This window comes from Brachyhypopomus gauderio, chromosome 2 (assembly GCF_052324685.1).
Source record: "Brachyhypopomus gauderio isolate BG-103 chromosome 2, BGAUD_0.2, whole genome shotgun sequence".
NCBI classification, from domain to species: Eukaryota; Metazoa; Chordata; class Actinopteri; order Gymnotiformes; family Hypopomidae; genus Brachyhypopomus; species Brachyhypopomus gauderio.
The window spans coordinates 1,876,743-1,887,500 of record NC_135212.1 but is presented as its reverse complement, the minus strand read 5'-3'; the positions used below and the strand labels follow the sequence as shown (position 1 = coordinate 1,887,500).

Below are 10,758 nucleotides of genomic sequence, written 5' to 3'. Positions count from 1 at the left end.
ACCCACAATGCATACGCGCACTTCCTTGTTCCAGTTTTGAACCAATAAAAACGCTTGTAAATATGTCTGTCTTGTCTCCTCATTCAGCATCGTTATATCCTCTAAACTTGTCCGAGAAACTTCATATAGATGAATCAGTAACAGTGAAAGACAACAGTGTTTCACATTCTGACAGTACCGGGCCTTACTGCTGTGCTGTCAGTAACCTCTGACTCCTCCCACTCTCTCTGACATTCTGACAGGTCTGGGCCCGGCTCACTGCTGCCACATTCCTCTGGCTCCTCCCACTCTCTGACATTCTGACATTTCTGGGCCTTACTGCTGTGCTGCCACTGTCCTCTGACTCCTCCCACTCTCTGACATTCTGACAGTGCTGTGCCTGGCTCACCACTGTGATGTCACAAACCTCTGACTCCTCCCACTCTCTGACATGCTCTTCATTGCACTGCTGCTCCCCACTGACTCCTCCCACTCTCTGTGCCTCTTACTGAGTGTGGAAGCAGGCTAGTTTGCTTTCTGTGGAGTAAATACTAAACCAGAGGCTTTGACACATTCCAACTCATCTTAACACAACTAAATCAACTCAGGAATGTGTCTGAGACTGCCATTAACCCCACATAAACACGTGTGTGTGTGTGTGTGTGTGTGTGTGTGTGTGTGTGTGTGTGTGTGTGTGTGTGTGTGTGTGTGTGTGTGTGTGTGTCTGTGTGTGTGTGTGTGTGTGTGTGTGTGAGAGAGAGAGAGAGCGACAGAGTGTGTGTTTAGTGCCAGTTTACTACCTAACTGGACGGAATGATTCTGGGCACTTTCCTTATTAAGCAAAAACAGGTCTCATTTCACCGAAGCTTTTAAGAGCCATGTTCCCATGTTTTATACCAGCAGGTGTGAAATTCCACAATAAACCAGAACTTACACATTTTCAAGCATACTTTCATTTTGATATTCCATTTTTATTCTGACACAGACAGTGGCGAACTGGGTAAACATTCATTTTAAGCAGTTAATAGGTAACAAATGAACGGCCCCCGATGCTGTCCACTCATGCCCGTGACGAAGCACCGTGACTACTGAGACACTGTAGCAGTCTGAAGTCATGTGCTGTTATCATTGGAAGGCTTCAGAAGATGAGTCTTCTGACTGCTCCTTTCCGTCTGTCCATCTTTCCTCCCGGGCCACCGTAGCGTCTGCAGTAGTGCACCAGGTGTCTCAGGGCTGTGTGTGTGTGTGTGTGTGTGTGTGTGTGTGTGTGTGTGTTCATCTCTAGTGCACAGTGGCGTTCATCTTTCTAAGGCCGTCAGTAAGCATGTCGCTGCGTTTGTCCCTGTGTGCGTCCCATGAGAGAGACACACTCTTATTTGAAGCTGTAGCTGTTTTAGTCCCTGCACCATGACCCCTCTTCCAGCCTGCAGACTGACCCCATCCCCGGGGGGTTCTCTCCCCCACCATCATCTTCCTCAGCTACTGCCCTGGAGGTGCAGCTAATTACAACGCCTGCCGTTAGATTCCTGCAGTTGGAGTTAAGGAGAGTTGCTTTGCGGGAGTGGCTGCCATCTCATCTGTCTCAGCCCTTTTACAAATTAGCCTCCAACCAGTAGTGCTAATGAGAGAGCTTCGATACTCAGGTCTAGCTTTAAAGAGCACTGTGTGGTGACCTTTGGCCTTTGTGGCCTTGCTAAGCCTGACCCAGCGCCTCTACCACGGCCTGAAACCCATTCATGGCAGGCATCGGCGTTAAATCCTGACCTGTGAGAGGTCAAAGGTCATGCTCAGACATGGTCGCAGGTGGCAGAGCTTTGACGTGTGCTGGTCGGCTGGATGGAGCCGACATGGGAAGATCTTCTGAGGGAAAACGAGACCAGGACTGAAGATCTGAGTTTGCATCAGTGAAGCCCTATGAAACGCCCACTCAGCAATATACTTGTATATTTAACTGGAAATGTATTACTAACATGTATTACTAACACGGATTATTGACCAAAAAAAAGAAGTTACAAGCAATTACATCAAATGAGGAAGTTTCTGTAGTCCTCCAATGTATCAGCAATATCTTTAAATAGTCCATACTATATCTGTGAGGGACAGTGAGGGACAGAGAGGGACACATGTTGCTAAATGTGAGACCATGGGACCATAGTTGGTGCACTGTGCTTTAGCTGTGGTTTGGGATGGGAATACAAAGTCCCACTCAGTCAAGATAACGTATGGTCTTCTCTCTGAAGTCCACCAGAAGCTCAGGAGAGGCAGGACAGTGTCTTGTGTGGTGGATTGTCCATCATTGCACTGCTGCATGGTGTCTCCTTTTCTGGGTGTCCATGGGCAGACACTAACTAAGGCCTTTGGGCAAATTATGCTGACTAAGGGACTTTTCAGCTAAGGGGTAACCAGAGAGAGAGAGAGAGATGGGAAATGGATAAGCTTGTGCTATTCACTGCTCTTTTTCCTCCTCTTTGTTCCCAACTTTGCACTTATCACTCTCATTTCCTGCAGCTAAAAAAGGCCACATTTCAAATGTACACGTATACCGACACGTGAGAACACGTGAGGCTGCCAGCAGTGTCCCTGTCCACCCCTGAAGTTCCGCAAGCGACCCGTGCTCGAATGTTCCAAATGCAAACAAACAAACAAGGAGCCCGAAACAGAAGCATCGCGTTTGTGTCCGAAAAATAGGTCAGCGTTCTCCCCACAGCATTCCCGAGGATACACATGACTGCAGCCCACATCCCGACCCCGTCCTCGAGTCCTGCTGGGTCCCGCGGGAATGCAGAAAAAGCAATTGTTCTAATGGCCTTTTTACGTTTTTGTCTTTCTTTTCCACACAGGGAACATTGGAGAACTTCATAAAAAGCACAGCATAATGGGATCGTCCAATCACAGGAAGAGTGATCACTGGTCTTTAGGGGATTTAGGATAGTGAGTCACTGGATTACTTACAGACTTAAGCACACAGACACAGTTTGCAAAACATTTATGCATGCAAATGCTACTCTTCTGTAGTATAGTATAGTACAGAAGTACAGTTGAGTCCTTCTGTAGTATAGTATAGTATAGAAGTACAGTTGAGTCCTTCTGTGGTATAGTATAGTATAGAAGTACAGTTGAGTCCTTCTGTAGTATAGTATAGTATAGAAGTACAGTTGAGTCCTTCTGTAGTATAGTATAGTATAGAAGTACAGTTGAGTCCTTCTGTAGTATAGTATAGTATAGAAGTATAGTTGAGTCCTTCTGTAGTATAGTATAGTATAGAAGTACAGTTGAGTCCTTCTGTGGTATAGTATAGTATAGAAGTACAGTTGAGTCCTTCTGTAGTATAGTATAGTATAGAAGTACAGTTGAGTCCTTCTGTAGTATAGTATAGTAGAACAGAGTCCTGTGGATTCTAAAGCCGGAACATAAAAGTCAAAGTTCCAGCAGGATGGTTTCCAGGACATGGATGAAATCTGCTCTCACACTGAACGCTGGTGGTGAGTCACCAGTGGAAAGTTGTTTTAGTCCTGAGGACTGTCTCTTTGTGTACACATACACACACACACACACACACACACCTAACCTTCAGTGAGCTTAAGCACTTGGTTAAAAAATAACAGAAAATGTTTTTTCTTGAAATTAAATTGTGTTCTAAAGATCATGAGATGCAACAATCCACCCATTATCCTAATGAGTGTCTTTAGAGTAGGGACAGCTATTTATGGACCTGGGAGAGGCACTCCCTGGGGTGTTGTAAACATGGCGGCCCTATACATAAATGTACGCAGTCATGCTCAGCACTGGGCACTGTGAAATATCCACTGTTATTTGGTAAAAGCCCTCTAACATTTTATTGATGACTCACTGTTTTCAGTCAAATATGACATTTGCTAAAGGTCACAAAAAATTATTCAGACCACAGAGAGCTTCTGTCAGCGCTGGCACTCAGATCCACAGTTCCAGGCGCTAGCTGCTGGGGGTCACTGGATTGATCGCTCTGAATTAGCTCACTTACACAGTGACGTACAAAACTGGCCTGAAATTCTGGCAAAGAATGTATGGCCTTGTGGTTGGCCAGGCACATTAAATGAATAAATGTTGCTTGAGTAAATACACCTGCTTGTAAATGCAAGTGGCCTGCACCTCCAACAGCCTGGTATATGATTGCAAATCTCTTCAACACTATACAAGACATGCAGGTTTGTAGCTGATGAACGAAAGATGAGAATGGGAAAGACACTGAGATAGATGCAGTATCTCGGAAGCAGCTAGCATACTGGGATTCTCACTCGCTGTGGTCTCTAGAGGTCACAGAGAAAAGTGTGATAAACAAAAACATGCAGTGAGCATCAGTTCACTAGGGTTAATGCCTTCTTAAACAGAGAGGTCAAAAGTGAAAGGTCATTCAAACTAACTGAAAGACCACAGAATACTCTAAAACAATACTCTCTCATTATGCATGTGTGTCCATAAATTCAACGCTAACTGCACAACACTTAAGAGGGTGGAAGACGTAGATATGTGCGAACAACCAAAGTGTTTGATCACCAAAACTCAAAGCTTAAAGTTCCCATGAATCACCTGGTCTGAATAATCTCTACCGCTGTGGTGACATGATTGTAATGATTTGGTCTGCACGGCATGAATTCATGGATTCCATTCCGAGTGTGAATTTATGGAGATCCGTGATGCCACACAGCTCCCGGTAGCCGGGCTAAGCAACCCTCTATGGATTTCAGGATTCATAGAGCTGAGTCTTCCCCGGAGGAACATGGACTCCGCCCCCTAACCATCAGGTGGTTTTCGGTGTGGCATCACTTCTTCAGAACAAAGTCCCGTGACTTGTGGTGAGATGTTAGCCAACTAGGCCAAATCTGTTTTCCACATTGCACCAGGCTCCAATTAGACCCTGGCAAGCTTCAAACCTCAGGGTTAGGCATCAAGAGCCCACCAGCCTATCAGGAGCTGGGCTAAACCGTCCACCGTTCTCTGTGAGCCCGAGTCGTTGTGTAAACACATCTTAGATCTCCTTTGCTCATCAAGTCGTCCTGCTTGTGGAGACCAGGGTCCATTTTAGCAGAAGGTTTGGGGAGGAAGGGTTATGTGAGAAGCACTCGGACTCCCACCCAAAGCTGCCAGAATGCTCCGGAATGCTCCGGAATGTAACGCTCTAAGTGAGAGCTGTAACTAGAGAGAGGCTAATATAATCCCATAATGGAGACACTTCCTATTGTTAATCAGTGTGTTTTGATTCCTCTGTTTATTTTTGCTGAGCCGGGCTTGACACTTCAGACAGTGCAGCCTCTCTGTGTGTGTGCTGGAGGCAGAGACGGTCTGTTTACTTTAGCACCAGAGAAGGCCCTGTACTGTTTGTGTGGGAGGGAGGAAGAGAATGGAGAGAAGAGTGTGTGTGTGTGTGTGTGTGTGTGTGTGTGTGTGCGTGTGCGTGTGCGTGTGCGTGTGCGTGTGCGCGTGTGCGTGTGCGTGTGTGTGTGTGTGTGTGTGGAGAACATATCAGTTATTGTTACACTCCACGAGAGTCTCTCTCCTTTTCTTCTGCCATGTTAAATGATCAGTAAGCATTCTCACACTAGCGTGCTCTTTCCCCACACACAGGCACGCACACACACAGATGCCCTACACGCGTCAGGCCTTTGCAGACTATTTAGAGAACCTTCCTGTATTTTGTTCATTTAAGCATTTATTAGCTTAACAATATACAGACAGAGAAAGAGAATGATAAGCTCAATAGCATCAGCCCTTAGCAGGCCATGAAAAGATCTATAATTGCATTACAGACTGAACGTCAGATGACGATGAGGAGGAAATGAGCAGTGATGAAGGAGAGAATGTGTCTGGCATCAAAGAGTCTAACACAGGGAGAGTTAAGGAGAGGAACTCCCTGAGATCTCTCTTTTTCTTTCTCTCTGTTTCTCTCTCTCTCTCTCTCTCTCACTCTCTCTCTCTCTTATTCATTCAGCATTCAAGTCCGAACTCTTCTAAGAGACATTTAGGGTAAGAGGGCTGGACCATGTCTTCTCTGGGGATCCCCTGTGGGACGGGCCTGAACACACACACTAGCCCATCACCACCACGCAGGTGTGGCCCATCAACCCACGCCCAGTCCACGTGTTCAGGTGGATCATAGCTTCAGTACCACACCTAATATGGTCACGTGACTGCGGATATTTTTAATGGGCGTCTGGGAACCTGGAAATGCAGCCATTTGATCTGGGGAGTGTAGGAGGAGGCTGTGAAGAAGAGTTTCGCTTTCATGCAGTGATCTACGTCCCCCCAACGTCCACTGTCTCCTCCCCTGCAGCTCAGTCCTGTCAGGAGAGCTCACCCAAGCTGCGGTGAAGCGCCCAAATCTCCCCCTAATCCCCTCAGGTCAGGAATCAACCCAACGCCCCCCCCCCCTCACTCTCCCATGCACTGACCAGTGAAGGAGGGAAAGACAAGTCCCTCCTGATGCAGCCAGCGCTGTAATTAAGGGCTTAAGAGGCCCCTCACACTGATCTGAGAACAGCTCGCCGCACCTGCCCACTGGGCTACTCCACCCAGCATGAGCACAACCAGGGGGGACTGTCAAAAACGGAGAACTGCCTACAGCATACACACACACATACACACACACACACACACACACACGATCCATGCCACTCACACACAAACAGACAGTTCTTCTTCATCACACACACACACACACACACACACACACACACACACACACACACACACACACACACACACACACACATACAGTTTGCAGGTGCCTGCTTTAAATGTTATGCTTACCCCTCTTTTTACTACTAACTGTAAGTGACAGGTGTGTGTCACACAGGTGTGAATCTGATTCTCCTCACAGGTCTTCACTGACTTCCAATATTAGTTTTGAGGGATAGACATTATTTGAACCTCCAGGCTTTAGAGATCATCAGAGATTTATTGTAATTATTATTATGTTATTACAGATATATTGCTCAGTAACTGCTGTGAAATATTCAATCATGGCCCTGAAACTAAAAGATATGAAGTATATGTGGTCGTTGGACTGTACCTCCTGCAGGGTAAAACTTATTACCTGCTTCCTTGACTGGAGCCAAACTACAAGCCTTATGTGTGTGTGTGTGTGTGTGTGTGTGTGTGTGTGTGTGTGTGTGTGTGTGTCCATCACGAATCGCCCGTCCCAGGATGGGCCACGCTGCAGGTTCTCAGCCACCATACTCCACACAGCCCCCATACTCCACACAGCCCCCATACTCCACACAGCCACCATACTCCACACAGCCACCATACTCCACACAGCCCCCATACTCCACACAGCCACCATACTCCACACAGCCCCCATACTCCACACAGCCACCATACTCCATACAGCCCCCATACTCCACACAGGTTTACGGGCAGACTCATGACCTCAGAATGGCTCTCTCCTAGGTGCAGAGATGGCGTGAATGTCAGTGATTTCTCTGGAGGTTTATTGGGGTCAGACCACCGTGGTGCAGGGGCGAGGCCTGGTCTTCCACCGGGGCTGTTCCCAGCAGTCCGCCGGGGGGGTCTGATGGACAGCAGAGCGGCAGCAATTACGCTGCCACTGCCTCTCAGAGCCATGAGTCTCCCCTTCAGGAACTCCCTAACTCCTGAAGGTGTGTGTGTGTGTGTGTGTGTGTGTGTGTGTGTGTGTGTGTGTTACTTTTTTTTAGAGGGTAGAATAAAGAGGTAGTGTTTTGCTGCGAGTCTGCAGGGGGATCAGGGGGACGGCATGTTCAGGCCAGTCCCAGGTTTTTGATTGAAGGTGTGTGTGCACACGCGCATGCTTGTGAGAGTGAGAGAGAGTGAGAGAGAGAGAGAGAGAGAGAGAAAGAGAGCAGCAGTTGGAGGATACTTGTTTGTCCTGCTGAAACGCACGACTGACCTGCTACATCAAGTCGGGTGTTCTGGCTGTGCTGATTTGTGCTGGCCCGCATGGTGAACCCCAGGCTCAGTAGCCGTGAGCCACGTCGGTCAGGGCTTAACACACACTTTAGCTGCAAACAGGTTCCATCAGAGGGTCACGCAGGAGGGTCACGTGGGAGCTCCAGGGTCACGCAGGAGTCCAGGAGGCCACAGCAGAGAGAGCAGCGGGCTTGGAGGGGGGCGCAAGTGTTCAACAGTGTTCTTAATGCACAGTTAACACAGCCTAGCACAGTGTCACAGCCCAACAGTGTCCGTAATACACAGTTAACACAGCCTAGCACAGTGTCACAGCCCAACAGTGTCCGTTATACACAGTTAACACAGCCTAGCACAGTGACACAGCTAAACAGTGTTCATATTACACAGTTAACACAGCCTAACACAGTTACACAACCCAACAGTGTTATTACACAGTTAACACAGCCTAGCACAGTGTCACAGCCCAACAGTGTCCGTAATACACAGTTAACACAGCCTAGCACAGTGTCACAGCCCAACAGTGTCCGTTATACACAGTTAACACAGCCTAGCACAGTGACACAGCTAAACAGTGTTCATATTACACAGTTAACACAGCCTAACACAGTTACACAACCCAACAGTGTTATTACACAGTTAACACAGCCTAGCACAGTTACACAGCCCAACAGTGTTCTTATTATACAGTTAACACAGCCTAGCACAGTTACACAACCCAACTGTGTTATTACACAGTTAACACAGCCTAGCACAGTTACACAGCCCAACAGTGTTCTTGTTACACAGTTAACACAGCCTAGCACAGTTACACAACCCAACAGTGTTATTATACAGTTAACACAGCCTAGCACAGTTACACAGCCCAACAGTGTTCTTAATGCACAGTTAACACAGCCTAGCACAGTTACACAGCCCAACAGTGTTCTTAATGCACAGTTAACACAGCCTAGCACAGTTACACAGCCCAACAGTGTTCTTAATGCACAGTTAACACAGCCTAGCACAGTTACACAGCCCAACAGTGTTCTTAATGCACAATTGCTTATAATGTGGAAAGGCCCTAAAAAGCTTCAGCAAGAGATCTCGCTTATATTCCCAGACTAGAGTGAGACAGGAGTGAGAGAAGTAAAACCTGCAGGAGTGACAGATCTGAGTGTATTCTTGAGCTGTAATTAAAGTCCATATCAGCTGTGTCATTGTTTACAAAAGAGTGTGTTGCTCACACTGGAGAGGGTGAGACTGCACAGTGGAGAAATGGAATGCTAATATACCTTTGAACAGAGAGCCTCCTTGCAGTTACCACTGTAAAACACAAGTGTGTGTGTGTGTGTGTGTGTGCGTGTGTGTGTGCGTGTGCGTGTGTGTGTGATTATGTGTGTAAACTAGTGTCAGGAGGACTAGTCATAAACAGTTGTGAGGTTTGCATGATAAAGCACAATGACATCCTAAACTGTCAAATCAAAAACCACTAATAGCACTAGCCGTGTAATCACCACTCATTAAGGGGAAGGGTTGGCCCGTCTCCTGCTTGAGCTCTAGGAAAACACGACAGACAGACAGACAGACAGGAGGGAGAATGACTCCTCTGCTCCTCTCCCTGCCCTCTGACTCACTGATATGGCACAGGAACAGCCTCCTTCACTTTGTGCCACTTCATCTGGACGTCTGTGTTTTCTTTGCTCTGCCCCTGTTAACATGGCACGAGGCTAAAAATAACCCAGCATGCCTTATCGGAGCGCAGAGGTGGAGAGGCCCTTTCTGCTCTTTCTCAGACAGATGGCAGGAACTGTGGGGGCCGTCGCGTTACCACATCTCGTCTGGCAACCTCCAGACCTTTCCGCAGACCTTCTCGCCCTTTTCTTCTTCGACCGGAACAGGTCGTCGAATGTTTATGTGGAAACTTGGGAGCAGCCTGAGAAGATCGCTGATGTTCCCAAATCAGGCGCTCCACATCTTCTACCTGCCTCTCCTCCTGATGAAATCTGCAGATATAGCGGGCCGCCTGCAGCTGGTTGACCTGGACGGCCAGGTTTTCACAGCTTCTGAGGGCAGTGTCACTCAACATCATCCCAGGATCACAGCACCTTCACTCCGTGAGGAACTCCCGCAGGCTGGGAAAAGCGGAGTCAGGCGCTTTGAGAAAACCTGCCCTGTGCTCCCGGGGTTTATGGCAGCCTTTACAGCACGCCAGCGTCCATAAACGTCTTTCCTGGGCTGGCTGTTGTTAGGTAAACACTGCCCAGTTGCCAGTAAACATGCTGTTTAATAGCATGTGGCGTTGAGGAGAATGTGCTACCTCTCCTGGCTCAGCCAGCCTCTCCTCCGTTGTTTGTGCTTTTCCACGGTTCTCTTTCGGGTCCTTGTTGTCTCTCCCAGGCATGTGTCCTGTCTGCTGCTGTCTCCTCCTCCTCCTCTTCCTCCGTCCCTCTTCTCCTCCCGTGGCCCCTGCTCCGTCATGTGTGGCCACCTCGTTTGTTCCTCTAAGCCTCCTCCGCTTTGACCCCCACCGCCCCCCCCCCCCCCCCCCCCCGACCAGGAGGTGAGGAAGTGATGACACGCTTATCGCCAGGGGCGACCTCGCTGACGGGTCACAGGGGCCGGGCTTCAGTCATTCACCACGTCGTGCAGTCATCAGCACACACGGCACATGCAGCCCGTGGAAATGTCAGCTCGTCGGCCTGAAGTGGAATCTTCTGCACAAAGGAAGATCTGTGCGCGGACAGCACGGAAATCCCGAGACCTGCTGCTGAATCGTACCTGCGCAATAACGCTTGCATTCGAAAGACAGGCTTTCTCTTTTTGAGGAAAGATATATTATTACCTGTGCATTATTTTCAGTGTGAAGACTCAATTCTA

General features: G+C 48.1%; 1 protein-coding gene across 3 annotated transcripts in view; it reads left to right on the top strand.

The window, feature by feature from the left end:
• The window catches only part of prkar1b (protein kinase, cAMP-dependent, regulatory, type I, beta), a 71,169-nt gene extending 71,106 nt beyond the window's left edge, over positions 1-63 (top strand). For all 3 annotated transcript variants that reach the window (XM_076982208.1, XM_076982200.1, XM_076982212.1), the window contains one exon: positions 1-63. This exon is cut by the window's left edge and continues 1,298 nt beyond it. The gene's annotated coding sequence lies outside the window, so the exon portion shown is untranslated.
• The last annotated feature ends 10,695 nt before the right edge of the window (positions 64-10,758 follow it).